Source organism: Haliaeetus albicilla, chromosome 1 (genome assembly GCF_947461875.1).
Source record: "Haliaeetus albicilla chromosome 1, bHalAlb1.1, whole genome shotgun sequence".
In the NCBI taxonomy this organism is placed as follows: domain Eukaryota; kingdom Metazoa; phylum Chordata; class Aves; order Accipitriformes; family Accipitridae; genus Haliaeetus; species Haliaeetus albicilla.
Window position 1 is genome coordinate 66,469,525 of NC_091483.1, and position 23,933 is coordinate 66,493,457.

A 23,933-nucleotide genomic window follows, 5' to 3' on the forward strand; every position below is an offset into this window, starting at 1 on the left:
TGGAAGTGTTAAATCCAACTAGTGTTGAAAGATGGGAGATGTCAGAGAAAACTTAATGTCTGAGTTGTAGTGAGGGCAGAGGTGGAGAGCAAATTTGCAGCATGTAATCTCTTCACTTTTGATAACACCTGTTAAAGAAAATTTGCTGTGGAGTTACGGGTGTTAGAGCACTTCTAGGCTTTTCAGCCCAGACCTGCAGTGGTTGCAGAGTTCTGTTTGTTATCTTGCAGATAAGAAGCCAGAAACAAATGCAGACATGAATAAAATGGCATTTAATTTTTTTTCTTTGCAGTGCCAGCGTGTAAGATAAAGTCAGCTTTACCCCGTGAGTGTCTTGAGTGATGTGATGCTTTTTACCTGCCACTGTATTATAAGGCTCACATTATGTATTGCGAGCTTTTCTACTTTCTCCTCTTCAGTTTCTTTAAGCAGAACGCTTGACACTTAACTTACTAAAATGTTAGTCTGGTAAGGTAGTCAAGGTAGCACTTCCTGCCAATAATAGCAATAGACAATAAAAGAGTTCAGAAGTTTCAGGCTGTGTCTAGACCATCCTGATGGCCTCACCAGTGAGGTCAAGTGATATGGAGTGGCTCTTGCTCATATTTTTACAGGTTGTAAGAGACAATTTACATCCATAATATCTATCATAGTCACAGGATTGTGATGTATACAATCCATTTGATTACTTTTTGCACCTTACCTGCTTTCCTCCAACTGCTTTCCTGCCCAAGGGTCACAAGCACTGGTGGCATCATTGTGCTTGTAAGCCCTTGATACTTATGTTCATGCTTGGTCAGGAGGCAAGCTACACAGAGCCCATGGCTGCTGGCAGTGGATTCCTTCATGACAGATGATCAGTACACATTTAATAAGCTGGCCACAAGATCACAGACTCTCACTGTGGTCTGCTGAGCCCTTCAAAACTTGCGCAAAACCTAAAATGAGCCTTATGTCACTAGTTGGTGCTGGGGGATAGGAAATGCCAGGGTGTCCCCTTTACGCAGTGTTACAGCGGGTCCATCTGTCAGAGAAGGGGAAGAGCATCTTTGGTCATAGGCTTTCCAAGCTGGTGAAGAGGGGTTTGAACTAAAGTTGCTGGGGGAGGGAAACCTCAATCCATCCTACTCCTACCAGTTGAATGCCAGTGCCGGCAATAGATGCCCAGAGCCTGGAGAGGGATCACAGGTCAGCAGGAGAGGACCTCAAGAGCAACACAGAGGAATTCCAGCCAGTAAGTCAGCTTCATCAGGGGCCCAACTTAAATGCCTCTGTGCAAACGCACATAGCACGGGGAATAAACAAGAGGAGTTAGAGGTGTGCGCATGCTTGCAGGGCTATGATCTTATTGGCATCACGGAGACATGGTGGGATGGCTCCTATGACTGGAGTGTTGGAATGGAAGGATACAGGATCTTTAGGAAGGACAGGCAGGGGAGACAAGAAGGGGGTGTCACCCTCTATGTCAAAGACCAGCTGGAGTCCATGGAGCTCCGCCTGGGGATGGATGAGGAGCTGACCCAGAGCTTATGGGTCAGGATTCAAGGGAGGGCAGGGACAGGTGACATTATAGTGGAGGTCTGCTACAGGCCACCCAACCAGGAAGACCAGGAGGATGAGGCCCTCTATAGACAGCTAGGAGCAGCCTCACGTTCACAAGGCCTGGTTCTCATGGGGAACTTCAACCACCTCAATGTCTGTTGAAGGGACAACACAGCAGGGCATAAGCAATCCAGGAGGTTCCTGGAATGCATTGATGACAACTTCCTTCTCCAAGTAATAGAGGAGCCAATGAGGAAAGGTGCTATGCTGGACTTTGTTCTCACCAACAAGGAGAGGCTTGTGGGGAATGTGAAGCTCAAGGGCAGCCTTGGCTGCTGTGACCATGAAATGGTGGAGTTCAGGATCCTTAGGGCAGTGAGGAGCGCACGCAGCAAGCTCACTACCCTGGACTTCAGGAGAGCAGACTTTGGCTGCTTCAGGGATCTGCTTGGAAGAGTACCATGAGATAAAGCCCTGAAGGGAAGAGGGGCCCAAGAAAGCTGGTTAATATTCAAGGGTCACCTCCCCCAAGCTCAGGAGCGATGCATCCCAACAAAGAGGAAGTCAGGCAAAAACACCAGGAGGCCTGCATGGATGAACAAGGAGCTCCTGGACAAACTCAAACACAAAAAAGAAGCCTACAGAGGGTGGAAGCAAGGACAGGTAGCCTGGGAGGAATACAGCGAAATTGTCTGAGCCGCCAGGGATCAGGTTAGGAAAGCTAAAGCCCTGATTGATAGAATTAAATCTGGCCAGGGACATCAAGGGCAACAAGAAAAGCTTCTGTAGGTACATTGGTGATAAAAGGAAGACTAGAGAGAATGTGGGCCTTCTCCAGAAGGAAACGGGAGACCTGGTTACCCGGGACATGGAGAATGCTGAGGTAGTCAATGACTTTTTTGCCTCAGTCTTCACTGGTAAGTGCTCCAGCCATACCACCCAAATTACAGAGGGCAAAAGCAGGGACTGGGAGAATGAAGAACTGCCCACTGTAGGAGAAGATCAGGTTCGAGACCATGTAAGGAACCTGAAGGTGCACAAGTCCATGGTACCTGATGAGATGCATCCGTGGGTCCTGAGAGATGTGGCGAAGGAAGTGGTTAAGCCACTATCCATCATATTTGAGAAGCCGTGGCAGTCTGGGGAACTTCCCACTGACTGGAAAAGGGGAAACTTAACCCCCATTTTTAGAAAGGGAAAAAAGGAAGACCTGGGGCACTACAGGCCAGTCAGTCTCACCTCTGCACCCGACAAGATCATGGAGCAGATGCTCCTGGAAACTATGCTAAGGCACATGGAAAATAAGGAGGTGATTGGTGACAGCCAAGATGGCTTCAATAAGGGCAAATCGTGCCTGACAAATCTGGTGGCTTTCTAGGACAGGGTTACACAATTGGTGGATAAGGAAAGAGCAACAGATGTCATCTACCTGGACTTGTGCAAAGTAATTGACGCCGTCCCGCACAACATCCTTGTCTCTGAATTGGAGAGGCATGGATTTGATGCATGGACTACTCAGTAGATAAGGAATTGGCTGGATGGTCGCAGCCAAAGAGTTGTGGTCAACGGCTCAATATCCGAGTGGAGACCAGTGATGAGTGGTGTTCCTCAGGGGTCGGTATTGGGACTGGCACTGTTTAACATCTTTGTCGGTGACATGGACAGTGGGATTGAGTGCACCCTCAGCAAGTTTGCTGATGACACCAGTCTGTGTGGTGCAGTCAACACGCTGGAAGGAAGGGATGCCATCCAGAGGGACCTTGACAGGCTTGAGAGGTGGTCCTGTGCGAACCTCATGAAGTTCAACAAGGCCAAGTGCAAGGTCCTGCACACGGGTCTGGGCAATCCCAAGCACAAACACAGGCTGGGCTGAGAATGGATTGAGAGCAGCCCTGTGGAGAAGGACTTGGGGGCGTTGGTTGACAAGAATCTCGACATGACATGGCAGTGTGCATTTGCAGCCCAGAAAGCCAACCATATCCTGGTCTGCATCAAAAGAAGCCTGACCAGCAGGTCAAGGGAGGCAATTCTCCCCCTCTACTCCACTCTCATGAGACCCCACCTGGAATAGTGTGTTCAGCTCCAGGGCCCCTGAGATGAGAAGGACATGGGCCTCTTGGAGCAAGTCCAGAGGAGGGCCACAAAGATGGTCAGAGGGCTGGAGCACCTCTCCTGTGAAGACAGGCTGAGAGAGTTGGGGTTGTTCAGCCTGGAGAAGAGAAGCCTCTGGGGAGACCTTATAGCAGCCTTCCAGTACCTAAAGGGGGCCTACAAGAAAGCCGGAGAGGGACTTTTTACAAGGGCATGTAGTGATAGGACAAGGGGTAATGGCTTTAAACTGAAAGAGGGTAGATTTAGATTAGATGTAAAGAAGAAGTTCTTCACTGTGAGGGTGGTGAGGCACTGGAACAGGTCGCCCAGAGAATTTGTGGATGCCCCACCCCTGGAAGTGTTCAAGGCCAGTTTGGATGGGGCTTTGAGCAACCTGGTCTGGTGGAAGGTGTCCCTGCCCATGGCAGGGGGGTTGGAACTAGATGATGTTTAAGGTCCCTTCCAACCCAAACCATTCTGTGATTCTATGATGACCCTGGGCAAGTGCTTGGCTCCTAGAAAGACCTGAGAAAAGCCCATCATCAGTCAGTGTCACTTTGCTTTCCCCTTGAGCAATGGCCAAAGTGTGAAGGAGCAGGCAGGTTCTTGAAGGTGTGTACTCAGCTCCTCACCATTTCCCCCAGGCCCCCAGGAAGTTTTAAGTTTTTGTAATGTTTGTAGGAACGGAATTCCACTGTAAAGTTTGTGCTTTTATCCCAAAGACACTCTGAGCATATATGATAAATAACACTTAACAGTATAACAGCAAGCTTTCTCTCTTCTTTTTTCAATTTCCTTTAGTTACATTTCTCTGGTCTCAGCATACTTTCATTCTCTCCACACAGAAATTTGAAATGGTTACCGTATCTCTTAATATGATGGAGCTTATCAGTCACGACAAAAATCATTACAGAAAATGGTAATGGGAAAAGCATTCATTTGAGTTCTTTCATTATGTCTCCTGGGGTACTCATTTAAAACCACTGAGTCTAACACAGCACAGTGCAATTCATACCTCCTCCCGTTTCATGCTGAGCTCAGACTTCAGTGACACAAAATGGTTTATCAGCTTGAGGTGAAAGGTAGAATGGTAAATGCCATGAGGAGTACAGCTTGGTAAGGCAATATTATCATGTGCTTATTAGTTGGATGTTAAGTTAAGTTTATGTGTAGGTAGATGGTGAGAGAGATAGCTGAATTATCCTATCTGTGCTTGCTTTTAGCCATGAGGTTATAGAGAGGGTTACCATCTCTATGGATGTGGGTCCCAGATTGTTTATATCTTTAGAGACATCATTAGGAAGTCTTGATTTCTTCACTCTCTGCTGGTGAACAGGTAAAAATTACATTGTAAGATGTGTACTGTACTTTTTATAGTATACCATAGTGTACTGCTTCTACCACATCCAGATGCCTGCCCTCGTGCTGTTGCTCTGAACGAGCACATGGTGATAAAGAAACCAACAGTCAAAAAAGCCGTGGAGAGGAGGTGCAATCTCATTGACCACAGTGATGCCGAGGTGGTGAAGCATAGTTGAGGCAGTCTTGCCGCTGCTGCGTTTGGGAATCCAGTAAAGAGATGCATTCAGAAAGAACAATTCTCTGAATTTCATGTAACAGCCTAAATTGCTCAGAATTTCTCCTAGACTGAACCTGAGTTCTTAATCTAAATCCATACTTTATTCAGACAGTGGGAGAGAGGTGAAGCAAGTGATTGTGATCCCAGTCACAATATGTCAATCACCCACCACAAAACCACCAAAAAAAGTGGCTTTATAAGAAGCTGTTCTCCGAGAAGGGAGGTAAAGGGCTTGAGTGACAAACAAGCTTTACATGTTGACTTGGTTTAGAATTATCTTCTTTTTTCTCAGATGATGTGAAAAAGGGTTTTGGCTACATTGCATGGGCCAAGCGAAAATTATCTGAAATTTTATGGGAAACAGTTTAAAAACCATTCTTGCTTAATAGAGATGGACATGACAAATCTTTGTGGTTTTGATAAAGGTAATGAATGGTCTAATGCTTTTTCATGCTTGGATTTGAAGTCCTAGCTCTTTGCCCTAGGAAATGCAATTGGCTGCAGAGTTTAGATACTTATAAGGCTTAGATTTTGAAATCTTGCAGTTGTCATTAAAGAATGTTGGTATATGGATGTTTGATTAAATTTTAATATTAACAATTAAAAATAAACAATTTGAAATCGATGTCTTGATAACTTGGAATGACAACATAAAAATTAAAATTAAGGAAAAAAGGAAGTAAAATGTAATTTTGTATTTGTTCTAATCATGTACTTTTTTTGCCATTAATGACGGTTTTGGAATAATTAAGTGTATATGTGATGGATATATATTTGTACAAGAAAGCCTGGAGATTTCTGTCTGTAGCAATATATTGGACAATCGCTTCAGTATGTTTTGTAAGCTACTTAGTCCAAAATAGAGTTTTAGAAAACAGTCACAGAAATCACAAAATGTTTTTCTGCATCTTATTTATGCTGTCATAAAGTGAAGTGCATTGACCTCAAGTAAAGCTAAGCCATTTGGGAATATATTCTTTAGCTAGCAATTTCTTTTAATGTTCTATGCTCAAAGCCAAATCAATTTTTGTAATCCCAGACTATGGCTAAATGTGTCCATGTACAAGTGCTGAGGTATTTCATTAAGAAAAACATGAGTTTGCAGTCAAAACAAATAAATTATTCATATTTCTGTACTTTGCTAAATAAATTGTTTGATTAACTGAACAAACTGAGTTGTGTTTCTTGCTAGGTACAGATACTATATTATTTGATATGATTTGTGGAAGGAGTCTTACTTTTTTATATACTGATTTGGTATAATTTTCATCTCATAGTTGAGCAAATTTTAAAATTAGCTTAGTCTACCATAAAATACTTCCTTATGAAAAGAGGAAATGATTTTCACACTATGGTAATTGATGTTTATTTTGGACTCGCTTTTGAAATCTCAGTTCATACTGAGCAATAGTTACCCAGTGCCACCACTTAACTGAGGACTACCTGGCTCAGAGCTCCAAAAGTGAGACTTGTATTTATATCAGAATTCAAATAGAAATTAAGCAGTCCAGTAAGATCTTAAAGATGCTTGAAACTAGAAATGGTGGGAAACTTATATTTGTTTGTTCTTTTTTGACAAAGTTCTTTGCCACTTTAGCTGAGGCAAAGAATCAAAGCAGTTTTTCACAAGATAACACTGATCAGACAGTTGCTCATGTCTTAAGTACATGCTGGGTAATATATTTTGTTAAATGTGCATGAAATTCCAAGAGTAACAAGTATACATAGGTTGGGGAAAAAAGGATGTTCACACATAAGCCATCCTTCTGGCTCAGAGGGTATTTTGCCAGGTAATTCATACTTACGAAGGTCTGAATGCTAACATTAGGAATATTATAAATGAGATCTATTAAAGTTTGTACTGGTTGTCATAGTACTAATATACAGATTCAATTAGATCCTTTAACGTGAAGTTAGAAAACCTGAACTGAACCAAAATTTGCTCTTGCTCCTTAATGGCTTTATCTAAAACTACCCCTTTTGTAGATAGTCCATACAATTGGAGGTTTTGTTCAGACTCTGACTCATATTGTTGTAGCTTCCTTTGTCTATCTATCCTCCTTAGTAACTAGGTAGTTGATCTACTCTGGACACAATGCCTTTATACTTCAGAAAATGTTGATATTTCAATCTTGTGCAAATCTTTGTTCCTTGAAGTGAGATCATGGCACAACAGAAACCCTGTTGCTTTACATTTTAACTACTTAAATGTTTTACTTACTCCCTTTACATTTGCCTCTTGCACCACAAACCCTCTACACCATTGCATTTATCTTGCTTTGCCTTCCGTTAAGTGCAAATGTCTTGTTTCTCAGTCAGGCTTCTCTACAACTGCACTAGGTACCTCACTTTTCTCCTCTCATTCTAACTCCTTCTGTGCCATATGGTTTATCCATCAAGAATGAATCTGACAGTTGTCCTCTGTTTTTTCACACTCCTGCAGAACTGTGACTTACAACTTTAAATTCTGTATTTCTGGACCTTTACAGTTCTGAGTTTAGAACTGGGCCACATTACATTACAGAATGAAAAGAAAATTTTACAGTGCTACTTGGCGACCTGGAAAAAAAAGCAACACTCTGAAATACAAGTCAGGTATACCACAAATTCTGACAGCAGAAACTCTATAGGATCCCAAAATAAAATTAGTAATCGTTGTTTTAATAATATGGAAATGAAGTAAAACCGCTTTGATGCCAGTGTAATTTCAGTCAGCAGCCTCTGTTAACAAATTACAGTTAAAAAAATAGGATCTACACACTAATATTGTCACACTGCTCACTGTGATGAATACGGTGAAATGGCGATGGAAGTTATTGTCTTTGATCTGTGAAATGGTCTTCAGTTCTAACATTGCACTGTCCCATCATGTCTGGTGAACCTCATAGCATTACATTTTCATCGTTTTTGATTTCTAAGGAATTTTAGGCTCTGCTTTGTGATTTCACAATTTGAGTATTCAAGCAAAAGTGATTTTAGATGTATACATCTATGAATTGGAATGTCATGGTCTGTGAAGGTGGAGTTTTGTTTGTGTAATTCCAGTATTTATTACTAATTTTGATGGTCTCAGGAATACAGACATACCAATGAAACCAATCATTGTGATGACTGAGATGGTGATTTAAATGCCATAAAAGATCTTCCTATTCCTGTGATATTTACTGTGCTTCCTACGAAATTTTCTGAATTTCCTCTACAAGGTTTTAAATAAAGGAATAATTCCTTTGACCAGCAGAGAGCAGCAATGATATACTTTATCAGGACCTAACTGTAAGTCTGCCCTCACAAAATCCTATTTCAGTTCTAAACTGGCATAAGAGGTGGATAATACTGTGTATGATTATCATGAACAAGTTTTTATGGGAAAAATTCTATTAAAATGAAATCAACAACTGGCAAAATATGACCCCTTTTAATTGCATTCATTTATAGAACCTTTTAACCTAAAATACTTTCTGTTTAATTTCTTCTTTGTCTATATGAAAGTTACAGAGATTTATTACTTAGCCTGAACTATTTTTAAGTCACCCTTATTCTTAGTAGTTAGGTGGTAGTGTTCACATTAATCTGAAAATTTGCTGTGGAGTTTCTCTGCTTTTGTTGGACAGTGTCTATATTTTAATTCTTACAGTAAGATTTTAGCCCCATAAAGGTCAATAGTTTTTTCCACTGACTTATGTGAAGTCAGGATTTCACCATTGTTGTGGCATATATATTAATAGTTCATTATAAAGAGATTAATAACATAGGGCTAAAAAAAATTGTAACAGTGCTTATTTTGTTTTTCCCGCTCTCTGATCACAAGGACGCTTGTGCAATTTTACAGGCTCTGCATAGGAAGGATGAGAACCTCAGTTTTTCCTGTTCTATAGTATCCTAACAATGCCATTAAGAGATCTGTATTCCTTGTTCTGGCTCTGTGGCTCTTGCATGCTTGGTTGTGTAGTGGTACTCTAGAATAGATGACAGCCATTCTTTGTTCTCAAGTTTTTTGGCTAACCTTGAAAATGAAAAAAAAAAAAAGTACACTTTTACATCCCACTTCCTAGTGGGACTATTTTGCAAAGTAGCAAAGAAGAAGCATTAACAATGCCCTGTGCTATCACTTCTGGGAAAAAAGTGAGATTACTGTTGGTTGACCCAATGTTGTCTATACATTGTGAATATATTAGCATTTTAGTTCAAATCAGGACTGTGGCTCAGGAGTGAATCTTCTGTTCCTGCTACCACATGGAGCACTCTTACTTTCAGAGCAGTATTACTTTCAGAGGACATATAACTGTCCTGCTTTCGGCTGGGATAGAGGTAATTTCCTTTCTAGTAGCTGGTATAGTGTTGTGTCTTAGATTTAGTGTGTGAAGAATGTTGATAACGCACTGATGTTTTCAGTTGTTGCTCAGTAGCGTTTGTACTAAGTCAAGGATTTTTCAGCTTCTGATGCCCAGCCAGCAAGAAGGCTGGAGGGGCGCAAGAAGTTGGGAGGTGACACAGCCAGGGCAGCTGACCCAAACTGGCCGAAAGAATATTCCATACCATGTGACATGATGTCCAGTATATAAACTGGGGCGAGTTGGCCTGGGGGATTGCTGCTCGGGAACTAACTGGGCATCAGTCAGTGAGTGGTGCGCAATTGCACTGTGCATCACTTGTATACTACAGTCCTTTTATCATTATTGTAGTTTTATTATTGTTACTATTATCATTATTAGTTTCTTCCTTTTCTGTTCTATTATTCTATTTCTGTTCTTATCTCAACCCACGAGTTTTACCATTTTCCTTCTGATTTTCTCCCCCATCCCACTGGGTGGGGGGGAGTGACTGAGCGGCTGCGTGGTGCTTAGTTGGTGGCTGGGGTTAAACCGTGACAAACTAGAATATATGTTCCAACAGAGTAAAAACCTTGTGAAACATATGAATATAGGTGTATTTTGGAGCAACATCCCCTTGGCGCCAAGTATTCTGCCATTCAGATCCACCCATACTGCACCAGGCCGAGGACCCTCTGGGTAAGGGAGTTCAGGCCGCTTCGTGCTTACAAATGTCAAAGCTTGTGTGGCAGCTAGCTTACACCACATCACCTCTGTGTTACTGCCTGAATACTGGTGTGCCAGAAACTCTGAGGTCCAAACTAGAAATGCTGTTTGAATTTAGGTTGCACCAGGTTGGGGCAGTACTGGAGAGCAAGCGTTACAAATTTCTCGTATTCTAAATCCAATGTGAATTGCACAAGCTCTCCCCTTTTTTTGAGTGTTAACCTAACTTGTATTTAGTTCCCTTTGCTTCGGTGTTTCTGTTGCAAACTAGGAGCAATTGTGTCACAGAGATTTTATAAAAGTAAATTCGGTCATGTTTATGAAATATTTAGGCCCTATCATGATGAGCTCTGTAAAAAAGCTGATGAGGAAAATTATTACTCTCTTCCTTCAGAGCGGGTCTTGGATAGTGTGCAACAAATTAGTTGTGAGACCACAGAGTGGATAAACAGGAGGAAAGAAAATATTAAATAGCTCTTCGTTAAATGAGTACCATCCTTTCTGTAAATGTAGTGAAAAAAGGTCTTGAAGGAAAATAATGAAATCGTGTAATTAAAGATCATATCAGTGTTCATATGCCCAAAGCACCTGGCTTAGAGTTCTATGGGAAATTTAGTTCTGGCGTTTCATCACATGAATGCATGATACTGTAACCTGAGTAATATTCTTTTAACAAATTGCTTTACTGCAGTGAACTCAAATTAGGAATGGAACAGGTTTAATTTTGATTAAATTATAATTCTCACCCTTTAATTATTTAATTTGATTTAATTATTTGGAGGATTATTAAAAAAAATTACAAGAACCACTTCATGTATCAGTTGTTAATTGATCTTATCATTTTATTAAATTAAAGTTATAACTAACTGTCATTTCCATAATTATTGTCACAGCAGTATTTGTATTGAACCAATATTAGATTCTTACTTTGCTAGGTATAATACGCTGATAGAATGAGATACAGTCCCGAGTGGGGAGAGATTACTGCCTTTACAAGTAGCAAGGGCAAACTGTAGAAAAGGAGACATTTAAAATGGAGGCTAAATGAAAATATGGGGTGTGGGCAATTGTCACGTTGATTCTGACTATGGATTTCCTTTTATTTAAGTAATTGTATTTCTAGGTGGAGTTTTGTGCAGAAAGACAGCTATATAGAATGTAAAGAAGAAAAAAACCTGAACAAGTATGTGAAAAATAAATGTTGTATAAAGGGAGAAGAGTATGGTGGGCCACCAGACAGAGAATGAATGAGGGAATGGGAGCAGATAGCCCTAAACACAAAGAGAATTAATTTAACAGGGAAGAGGTTATTCTTCAGCTTCTTTTGTAAACTTAACTTTCTGTATGGTTTCAGCATTACTTTCTTGATCCTTCAAGCTTTGATTAACATTTGATTTCAAATTCATTAATACAGAGTGTAAAAATAAATTTGACTTAAAAGGAAAGATTAAATTAAAATCTCCATGTTTGCTACAGTCAGCCATTAGTGCAAGATTCTGCACGTAAATGTTTTTATGCATACGCCCAGTGTGATATAAATAACAATAGAAATGAGGGGAGGATCAAACATGAAAGCACACATTTTCACCTTATTTCTCAATTATCTTGTTTCTCAGGCATTGTTTAAACAAATAGGGCTGTTGCCTGTTTCATTTTGGTTTCTGCTTTGCCAGGATGTCCGAGCACCAGGGTTGAGTGCTCCTACCTCTGCCTTGGACAGGTTCCGTATGCAGACCTTGCTACCCTGTACGTTCCCCACCTGATGACTGTCTTGTGGAGACCTCACCAGTGTCTTCTTCAAGCTGCTTTGAAAATCCCCCCCTACCTTTCAGATGGAGCAATTTTGTTGATTATTTTTGTTGATTATTATTTTGACCAAATGAAGAGGTGTTAGGCAGGGAGAAATCAGTGGGCATAAGCAGAGATTGCTCAGCACTTTATGCGGTGCGTTACTCAGTATGGATGAAATACTAGATGGTATAGGACTAAAATGAACCTTCTCCACAGCCAGTGTCAAGGCCCTGATTGCCACAGACACCCCCGTCTTTTACTTGTTTGTTTGCTTTTTCACCCAGCTGGACACTTTTGAGGTTTAGCCAGAAATAGAAATGTCAGCCTACAATAAGAAGGTGTGTGCTTTGTCTCTGCTTGCAGATACTCTGAAGCAACTGAAACATCTCACAGACTTCTCTACTCTACTCATAACTTTTTTTTTCCTGACCTGAGAGGTCCTTGTGGTCTGAAGACATATCTGAGCTTGGTTTAAAAAAATATGTGATGTCCAAATCTAGGTTCTGATAAATGAAGTCTATGAAGACTGCCCTGAAAGTCAGAAATTCTGTTATTTTGGATCAAGGATCAATATGCCATTTTGTAGTTGGATTTTTTTTGAAAGACGTTCTTGGTTGGTTTGTCTCTGTTTTATTTAAAGTGATATTAACATCAGTATCTTCATTGTCCGTGCAGGGACAGTGCATTACAAACAGAGTTTCTCTAACATTAATTAACATCTTTTTCAAAGGTATTAATAGAAAGAGAACTGAGAATAACCACGATAATACTATGTATCTACTTGCTGAAACAAGTTGCTTATTTCCTGTACGCAGTTATGTTAGCTAAAATTAATGGTGGATTATATGTTTGTTATTAATTATATATTTGTTAATAAATATAGCTATAATATTGTAAGTAAACTGTTTGGAACTTTCGTACTCTCCATGGGATTGCCCACAAATAAATACTGTTCTTTGTAGATTACATTTCGCATATATCTGATGAGCAATATATAAAAGAATACTATAAGTATTTTCCTTTTGAATAGCTTATAACTTAACTCTTTCTAATGCTCATACTTTTTCTTAATCTGCCTTCACAAGCTAACTGTGACTTCTGTTTTTATTTCATGTTTTAGTTCCTCCTTGCAGCTCTTCATAACGCAAAAGAATGAGCAAACCACCCTGATTTACTTTAATCTTTAGCCTATTAAATCTTGCACTTGAAGGTCAAATTTAAGCAGAGGCAAATCTATGCTTATTTAATAAACTTTAATTCTACAAATAAAATGTGATTGAAACTAAATTGTAGTAGGATTTCATTTTAGAATTTCTTTCTTCTTCATCTGGTAAATAATGGATGAAGGGAGGATAATGAGAATCTGAAGTTACTTCTTCCCCAGAGTACAGGCATCATTTTCATATGGTTTTGTTAGAATGTTACAAAAAGATACCTGGTAAAAATAGTAAAACTATGAGCTCATAGCAGGAAAATAAAAAGTCAGTGAAGGGTAACAGAAATTATTAGCAATATGGGGAAGCTTTCAGTGTCAAGCAAGATGAGAAGAAACCCATCGGTTGCTCTAACTAAATTTCAAAAAGGGAAACTGCCAGATTTAACTTTTTAAATCAAGAATTTATTCCTTTCTAGAAAAACTGAATGGGAATTTTAAGTTTAATAAAAAAGGATCGGATGTGATTAGGTGGCCTGTATTATGTGTTAAAACAAACCACAGAATAAGCGATCTTTTTTATTATAAAACTGTGAAAAAAGCCCTTAAAACAATAATGCTTCTTAAAGCAATTTCTATCTTACACATAGGATATGGGAAGAAAGAATACAGAAAAGTTCAGAGAAGTCTTTGAAAAGCTTTTAAACATTTCTAGTATAAGTATCTAGGAATATGTTTTCCAAGAGGGAGTAAGCCAAAATTAAGTTTGCTAAACTTTGCCACATATAAGTTAAGAAAAAAACATTCTTGGCCTAACTATTTATTTCTTAAAGTCAGAGACATCAGTGGGAATCCATTAGGTCAGTGTTGAATATTTCTGGGAAAAAAATGCTGAAAGCAATTTTAAAGAAATTTAAGAATAGCAATGTTACAAGAAACTTCCACACAATGAAAGAAAGAAAAGATTTTTTTCCCTCTATTACTCTTACAATCTAATGACTCTTATTTTATGGGTGATAATTTACAGGAAAAAATGCAAGTGTTGCTCTGAAAAAATATTTTCCTTTGTGCTATACAAAGCAGACAATGTGGAGAGCCAACAGGTGTATTAGTGGACAGATCAGGGGCACCTGCTTCCTAATTAATTAAGGCTTCTTCCGAGGTGCACCTGACCTACGGGTTGTAGCTCGCAGAGTTTTGGTCTGGTGTCTTCAGTGACCCTGGCCCTTTCTGCAGGGGAAAGGTTGGCTTCAGCGAGGCAGAATGGTATCCAGAAGCAGAAAATTTGTTCAAACAAGAAAGGAGAGAGTCTTTCAGTATCAGAGGTGAGTGAAACTACTGGATTTTTCAGGCTGTAGCTGATGAGGTGGCTGGACCTGAGGCTGGCTGAGTGGCATGGGTAGCAGTCAGTTATCTGGAAAATGGGTGAAATATGCCTGAATTTTCACTAACAGAGGAAAAGATGAGACTGTACGTCTCTCAAATCTAGTTGCTTAGCTAATATGTATTATGTGAGACTGGGAGGGACTAAATCTCCTGTGGGAAAGAAAAGAAGTAATCTCTGTGTTACCTTCTAAAAGAGAAGTTTACCTGTATGTGTTTCAGCTGTTGAGACTGCAGCCATCAGTATGGGATTCCTCTAGGGCCTTTAGCCCTGGGGAAAGGCAGGATTGTAAGTATTTTTCTCTTCAGTGCTTGATGTTGGACTTTTCAGGTAACCCTGACTCAGCTTAGTGGACCTATGTAAATGTTCAGTGATTCTCTGTGAGGTGTCTTGGTGGATGCACTCAAAGGTGTCTTGGTGGATGCACAGGCAACTGAATTTCCCTTAGAAAGGTTTAAAAACCTTCCCCTGGTCTCAAAGTGCAGCAGATGCTGCATACAAGAGAAACATCGGATTTGGGACTCGGGCTTTAAAAGAAATAGTCCCAGAAGCTTAATCTAGGGAAATAAGTTGGGTTGTTGTGGCAGAGAAAGCATTTGGTGAAAAGGAAGCAAAGCTAGCATTAAGAAACAAGGCTGTATAGTGTATTGATGATGGAGCTGTGGGAGGGAGAAGGAATAATTTACAGTGCTGCAGCTGTGTATGTGTGAACTAGAATACTCCAGGAATTTGTGTCTTTACCTGACTTCTGCAAGAAAGTTATCCTACAATTTACTAGTTCTGATGGTGAAAACACTAGTCTTCCTAATGGTATATGCAAACTTAAATGTGCTGCTTCAATGTGTTAAAGTGTCAGAAAATTTGTTTACATGCTCAGGCTGCTATAATTAAATTTAAATCTGCTTAAAAAGGATTTAATTAGAGTAGAGCAAGCCTTCTGCAGACATTTTAGCATCTGTTTAAATTGCCTATATTGCTTTGGTTCGTACATATATTTATACTTAAGCTATAAACAGATTATGGTTTTTTAAGTTGTCATTTTCAGCCGAGATGTTATCTGGCAGTGTGTATCCTCTCATTATATTGTAATTGCCAAGTAAAAAGTAGATTAAGTAAAGATGTTGTTTCAGAAGCGTTTTAAGTACATTTAATGGTATTATCAGTTCCATAAGTGTTATATGTGACTGGTCAGCTGGGAGAGGTCATTATACACTGGATTTTAAGAATTTCTCGTGTGCTGGCATTGACATAATTTATGTTAAAACTGTTTCAATCATGGATACAAAGCTGGATTTACACAATGAACAAGTTCTTAGAGATCTTATACCTTGTGTCAAATGAAGAGTTAAAACTTGTTTTTTCTAGAAGAGTTATCAGATCACAGGGCTAAAAGAAAGTATATATTTTTTCTGTTCTTGTAAAGAAGATGTGCAAGGCTGACTATCAAGAGTGTACCAAAAAGTTGGCAGTGGTTCTGAGATAGAGACCATCTGACAGAGAGAAGTAGCTTCAGAATTCCTAATCTTGGCTGTTTAATTATATATGGAAAAGTTTTTGCTAACGAAGAAGTATGGATTGTGAGGAACAAAGAAAAGACTTCTAGCTCAGATTTTTAAAAGAGACTATTTGCAATGAGAATGTCAGGGACGGTGCTCACACATCACGTGCTATGCTATTTATTCCATGTGGAGTTTTAGAATCCCATAAAAAGGTCTTGCCTAGTGGCAAAGTGCATCTAGCTCTCTGAAAACCTGCAGAGATGTGGCACATTCATAGCAAAAAGAAAGAAGAATGATAGTGTGTTATGGAATATGCTAAATCATATAGGATCTGACAACTCGGGCTGGGATATTAATTTGTACTAGTTCATTGTCTATTTTGAGCAAGTTGCACTCTTCTTTCACGTAATAAAAATCCCCTAATAGAGAAGTAAACATTGTGCAACATCACAACTTAATGTGAGTTTTGGAGCTACCTAGTGCCCTTAGGAAAAATCAGATAGCAGTCCTGCTACCTAAGGCTTAGAAAAAGACAGATGTTATGTCAGAAGTTGGAAGGGCACATACCCACTGGTAGACTCATATGAGGGCAATGGTGCACTTTCTTCTGGGCTCCCTGTCTTCCCCTGGTTCAGCTGGTATCGGAGCTACAGCTGTGCCTTTCTTCTGAATAAATCCACTTAATCTTCTTGGACAGCCACAGAGGGCTAAGAATAATCTTGCTCTTTAGATTTGACTTTTTTTGGTCAAATACATGCTTATCCGTCATTATTAAAAACTAATGTCTACAGAAACAATAGTGTTTTAAACTTTAAGAATGGGTAAATAAAGAGTAAGTAGTTGTTACAGTTGCAGAGATTTTAAAACTAAATTTTTATTTTACCTTTTAATGAAGAATTACAGATTGGCTTGGGGTGAAACAGATGGAGTCTTAAAAAGTTTTTACTGAGTTCTATAGAAATAATGCAAAACCTATAACAAGATGCAAACTTTCATTAGACATGGGAGTTTATTACCTCCATGATTTCTTTTTTGTCCAATATTTAACCGAATGACTTTTTGCATGTGTTCATCATTCCCAAGTGCAAAGCCTGTGGCTATGATGGAGGAACTGACTTTGTGACCACTCATTCTCTCCCAGGGTGAGAAGTGTGTGTATCTCTGGAGAAAACAGGCTGCTGCTTATCATCTGTCATTAAAACTGTTACTCTATTTTAAGTTAGAGTTCATAGCTGAAACTTGTTCTCAGCATGACCATAGAATATGGATATACACACATACATATTTTATTATTATGAACAAATATATGTAAAGTTACAGTTTTGTGGTTTTTTTCATCAAATTTAACTTGAAGTCTACTTTGCCACTGAAATTGAAAAGAGGAGAATAGCAGTCCCTGTGAAGAGCAGAATGATAAAGAATAAATTAAAATGGCTATGGCTCATTGATTCTCTTTTAAGAGAGCAAAGATATGTATATTGGAAAATGTAATATATTGCAAAATATTTCTCTCCGGTATATTGGAGACAAAGCTTAGATTCCCATGTGAGACCAGAAGAATCTCGACTTTCTCTTTTACTACTCAGCTAGGAATACAATTTCTTTCATGTAGAGAGCAATATATACTTTATATTCTTCTCTCCTTTTCATAATGTAAATTTTTCTGTATGAAAAAGCTGAGATTCCCCCTCCCAATTCTTTTCAACTTTCTTGCCATAACTCTTTGGTATAACCATACTTTGACCTTGGAACATCAGAAGTGTGAGGCTGGAGTCAGTGTTAAGAGTCCTATATGCCTTTCTTGCTTAGTTTCAAGGCTGATGGGTAGTACGTATAGAGATGACTATCAAGAACAGTATCTGTTTTTCAGAGTCTTCCTTGCTCACAGTTCACCATTTTCCCTGGTTGACATGGTTTTTGTTATGCTAGATTAATAGTTCACACTGTGGGTGGGTTCTCAGTACCTAAGCCAAGTCTCTTTTAATAAAAGGTAAGCCAGTTACTTCTCATACTGCCTTAGACATGGAAACCTTGTAATTGTTCATTCTTTTTGGAATATCATTTCAAACACTTGAATACTGTTCCCATATACCTTTGCTCTTTTTCTCTCCCTAAGCCCAACCCTTTCTCACAGATCACAGTTTCTAAGCTTATTAATTTTCTTGTCATACTCTCAGCTTGGTCTAATTCTATGTGTGTCTTTATTTGGCTAAAACTTGTCAGCATAATCCAGTGGAGGATTCTCCTGCAGCTCATCACAGTCAAGAGAGCAGGGACAGTTAGTACAATGTATAGTTCAATCTAGTTATCAGAACCTTATCTGCAGTACTGCTGCTCAGCCATTTATTTCCTAGTCTTTTTTTCCTTAAATGTGTGATCTGGTTTTGCAGGATTTTTATTGACACTCTGCAATTAATGTGCTAAGTATAAAACTGTCTTGTAGAAGATCTTCCAGTAAAACACTAAGGATTGGGAAGTAACAGATTTTTAAGAATATTTTTGTTTCCAAAACTATGGAACTTTCCAAGACACTATTAAACATTTCATTTTATATATGTATAGGTAGATATAGCTGTAAAAGTAAAAATAAAAACAGGTTAGCAAACTAAGAATCAACATTACATGCCAATATTAAAAATATTCTGAGGAAAAAGATCATCCCAAATAATAGCAATAAATCCACTAGGTTAATAAGGTAATGATTAGTTTTTATTTTCATTTATTTTGATAGTCATTCCGTTACATGTATTTGCAAGCAGTTCAAGTAAGAATATGTTTCAATGTATCATAGCATACTTTAATTTATAAGTTTTATTGCACTTGTTTTCAGGGGATTATTTAGGTATTCTCAGTGACTGTACTGACTCATTTTACTATATATACCAAAACTCCTCTCTCTGTCAGTCACATGCCATCTGATCCAAACTCAAGCAACTCTGAAGAACTTGCCTTCTCTACTGAATCTATTGCTCAAACATCTCTAAAATAAGTCCTCTAGACTCTTCAGTGGAGTCTTTTTAAACATAGAGTCAAAATTGTAAGATTTTTTTTTAATAATCAACGCTCTTATTTATCAGAGATAAGAGTCTGTTATCTTTATTACGCTGCAATATATAAAATGCACAGAGTGACTTGAACATCACAAGAATTGGTTTTTTTTGTTTGTGCTGCAAGGAGCTAGCATGTCCAGGCCCTATGTATGGATAAGGGCCCAATCTGTCAGCTCACCATTCACCAGTCCCTTCTTTCCTCTCTGTTTCTGGCTGTATAATCCCATCGCTTGTTCTGTGCTAGTTCTGTTCCTAATCTGTTCATGTGCTAAACCAGTTCAGTAACCTGCAGAAAACTACCTCAGCATAGAAAGTGATTTTTTAATCGCCCCCCCCCCCCCCCGCCTTTGTGTTGAATAAGTTTACTGTGCAATCAGGCAAGTACTAGAGCTGATAACAGAGGGCAGGCGGGGTCGCACAGAGAGAAGAGGGGGAGGAATAATATTACCCTTTTTGCAGCATTGAACCACTTAATCAGCACTTTTGCAATGTAGAGACTCTAATTAGCATCTTGAATTTAGATGTCAAATTTGTTGTGACAATGAAGCTAGGCAGTCTTAATACTATCCTACAGATCACTAGTGTATTTTAATTCTGTCTTAATTTTGACTTGGCACATCTATTTCCAAGTATAAGGAGAGAGGTTTTGTATTTTGAAAATTGCTTAAACCTTCAGAATGCTTTTTCAAAGGACAATACCAAGGGAGAAGATCAGATTAGAAAGATGAAGTCATAAACCAAGTGGAAGCTGGCTGTTTTCTCTCACTGTTCTGCTCTGTAAGAAATTTGGAGCTAATAGAGAGTTTGTCTAAAAATATGCAAATTTGGGGGGAAGCACAAGGACATAGTTAACTAAGTTAGACTGAGATTATAAATATTGCCTAACTGCAAGTGTTATCTGTCTTTTCCACAAGTGGATGCTAGTTTTCTCAGGTAACTAAAATGTATCTTTTCTGCTTCTTGAAATTAGACTTGCGAGTATCTCTGAAATTACTTTTCGAATTATTCTGTACTAGTAACATGAACAACAAAGCTATTTATTATCAGGATTTCAAAAGAAACATATTTCTTACTGCTTTCTTTGATTTTATTCATACTATCCTTAAATAAAAAATTTCTCGGCTCCTATTATATGATACATAATGCGGTGTTATAAAAGTGCTTACATTATCAAGAGTTCCCACATAGCGATAAATGAGATGCCACCTCATTTCTGTCGATTTAGCACAGGTAATAAATTTGTAGAGAGAGAAAACGTCAAAGAAAATAACTTACAACAAATAAAGTTTAAAAATATAATCTAAATAAATTGTCTGTCAGCAGTTCAGGATTTACCTAGACTATGCAAGTTATTTCTTCTTGTGCTACCTTTTATCAAACTATTTGAAAGGGTCTATACTTTGAAAGTAGCTGCATTGGCTTTTTTACGTGCATTATTACTATATTCAGCAGAAAGATGAATACATCAAATTTCTGTCAATAATTCTCAAATTTGTGATTGAATATAATCTCTCAATGTTATGCTCACTTATTTCTTGGGGCAACCCATTACGAAGTTAGTCAAGGAAATGTCACAATTCCCCCCCCTCCCCAGTGTTTCTTTAACATGTACCACAATATTGTGAACACATAATTAGTGGAAATGGATGATTAAATATGTCTTTCAGTCCTGGTTTTAACTTTGTTTTGATTTAGGAATATAGGGGCTATTATAGCGGTTAATGTCAAAGATTCATCTCACTTTGAATCCACTCTTTGTGAGTGGCCTTGACAATGTTTAAGGAAGGTGTGAAAGAACATAAAAATCATGTTACTGGCACTTACACATCATTTGGGACTGGAATACTGGGTATCTTGGGGACTTCTAAAGTCAGAAGATATCACCTCTCTGCATTTAATATGTCTGCAGGGATTTTTTTTTTTTTCTTATGTTCTTTGTCTTGTAACTTTTTATCTGTATGACTGTCTCTTGGCAAGGAGTTCCACAACATAACTAACTAACGCGTGAAGAAGTACAATGTTCTGTTTGTTTTGAACTTTTTACCAGTTTAGCACACAAAGCTTCATAACCAGTTTCAAGGGCTTCACCGCTCTTTTTATTTGTTTTTTTGTTTAAAAAACCTAAATATTGCTGCCAGTGAATCTTAAGTTTCCAATGCAGCCTGTTTTCCAGTGGGAAGGATGTTCATATGGAAAATATCTAGAAGCGCTACACTTCAAACTTGTGCTAATGAGTACTTTCTAACAAAACGTTCTCTCTACAACCATCGGGAGTGTAAGTCCACTGTCAATTTCTGTTGAAAACTCTGGTTCTTGGATCTGACAAGTATTGTAATCGCCATAATGAAATCTAAGTTTTAGGCTTATATTACTCCTTTGAAGGATGTATGAACAATCTGTTAACACTGAAAACTAAGCTTGCTCACTAGGGGGTTGCAGACTGCCAAAGACCTTATTCCTTCAAAACTGTGTTTAGAAGTCTTTGTTCCGACAGTTCTTTATTTCTTTTTAACAAACAAACAAGATTTTAAGGCAAAGCTAACGGTTTCAAATACTGCCTTTTGAGTCTCCAAATGTTTTCCATAGCTTAGATGTTTTTTAGATCAGAAAGAAATGAATCTATTTCATGTTCTGAGAAAACGTCTAGAGTGGTTTTTGTTTTTCTTGCAAGGTCAGAAGCATTACACACTGTGCAAGCACACAAGAGCTAAAACAACTACATATACTGCAGCTTTTATTGAAAACTGAAGTAAAAGAGTCTAGGAGTTGATTTTCTATGTATTTTTTATTGTACTGAATATTCCAACTCCTGCTTTGAAGACACTGCAGAATATCTTCAGAGCTATCCTTCAGTAAGGAAGGCTTATCTTTTGTGTCATGACCGTATAATGTCTGAGTGACTGGGTAGCAGGTCTAATGTGACCTCTACTGTATTATTCTGCTATTATAATCCTTTCACTGTTTCCTTCTGTTTTCTACAAGTTTTTTAATCTGCATACATTTCTCACCATGACTGAATTTTCCAGGGTTATGTGTGGCAAAGTTAGAGGTAGGTGAGTTTGACCTACACAGCTGTGCTGCCATAAGTCATTACCATGGAAGCTGTTATGCTGGAAAAATTGTTTTTGTGCTGCTTCACTTGGGAAGTGAACTGTGACTGGGATTGCCTGCTCTAGCAGAACTGAAGCACTGCAACTGCCCCGCTGCGGCTGGATTAGCAGCACTTTGTCCATGCTGTGCATTGCACAGCTGCGTGAGCGAAACCGTTTTGGTAGGTCAAATATAACATCTAAATTGTAAACTCTTTGGACCAGAAATCACGCCCACCTCCCTCCTTCCTCTTCTTGCCTAAACATACACTTTTTTTCCTCAATAGTCCCTGTAAACCTTTGAGTTACCTACTGCTGCCGCTAATGTTCATGAGACCGAGGAATCCCTACTGCAAAAGCTGAGAATGTGAACCAAAGGAAATGGCATCTTACAACACAGTCCGCTTAGTGAAATACTACTATTACTGGCAATGGATGGTAGAATTCAAGACCCCAGAATAATATGTCTTATGTTGCAACAAACTTAAATGTAGATGATGTCCTGTGGCTATTTCCCTAGATTCTTTTTTAATTTTTTTTTAATTCTGTACAAAACCAAGGCAGCCCTCAATAGCCATTGCATGCATTTATTGCAACATTCATGAAGCTACTGAGAAGAAATAAATAGTGCTGCTACCTGGTTAAACCCTGAGGTTACTTCAGAACTCCTATAACTTGTGTGTCAGTGCAGGGGTCCATCAAGGGTATCACCTAGTTGATTTAGGGTTTGGGGTTGTTTTTATGGGCAAGAGTGTCTTCAATGTTACAACCAGCTATGGAAATGTAGGCACACAGTTTATGTTGCACCTTGAATACCTCTCCAAAACCTCAAAACTGACATCTGGAAGTCATTAATTGCCATCAAGATTAAAGAAGGATTACCGGAATCTGACATATTAGACTGCAAGAGTAGTTTATTTGTCACCCCAGGCAAGATCCTTGTACATGCTTAGTGTTGCAGTGTACGAGGGGAAGCAAGAATACTCACTCCTGAGCAGATATTTGAGGAGAGAGTGCTGAAGTGCTGAGCTGGAATAGCTCTTTTTGGTGCTTTAAGACCAGCTAAATTGATTTCACTGCTTGCTCTGGGAAACCTCTCTTGAGCAAAAGAATCAGAAGGGCTATTTGGGTCTTTTACCACTTAGGTCAGGATTACTGTTCTGGCTAGAGTACCATCTGGGGTTTTACATTCAAGGAAAACAATGCCTCAATTTTCTGATACTGAATTAACATTATGTAATTAATTTGTCCGTCGACCCCAAGATTGATTTATAATGTGTTCTGTTAATTTAGGATGTAAAATAATACTTTGTTAATACGTTGATTTATCAAGTAATTCTCCTATTGTAACCTTTATGATTCAATTTTAATTAGTTTATAATAATTTTTATAGTAGCTTTTTAATGTTGCTATTTGCTCGCTCATTAATTTTCAGAAAATCTATTAAGACGAAACTGATTTATTATTGCTGATTGCAAAATAGGTCAGTAACTTCAAAAATTTAAAACAATAAATTCAAGAAAATTCTAATTGACCTCAAAGGCTTTGTGCCTGGAGATTTTAACAAGGAAAAAAATCCCCGCATCTCACTTTAGCCTCTTCCCACTTCTTAATAGGACATTTTAACTTAAATGATGTTAAGGATATAGTAACATCAGATATACTCCCAATCATAAGTACTGTAATGTTATATGTGAAAATCTTGGAATTGATAACTAA

General features: G+C 38.5%; 1 protein-coding gene across 8 annotated transcripts in view; it reads left to right on the forward strand.

The window, feature by feature from the left end:
- Positions 1-23,933, forward strand: part of KCNIP4 (potassium voltage-gated channel interacting protein 4) — a 460,075-nt gene that overhangs the window by 268,959 nt on the left and 167,183 nt on the right. The window lies entirely within an intron of this gene.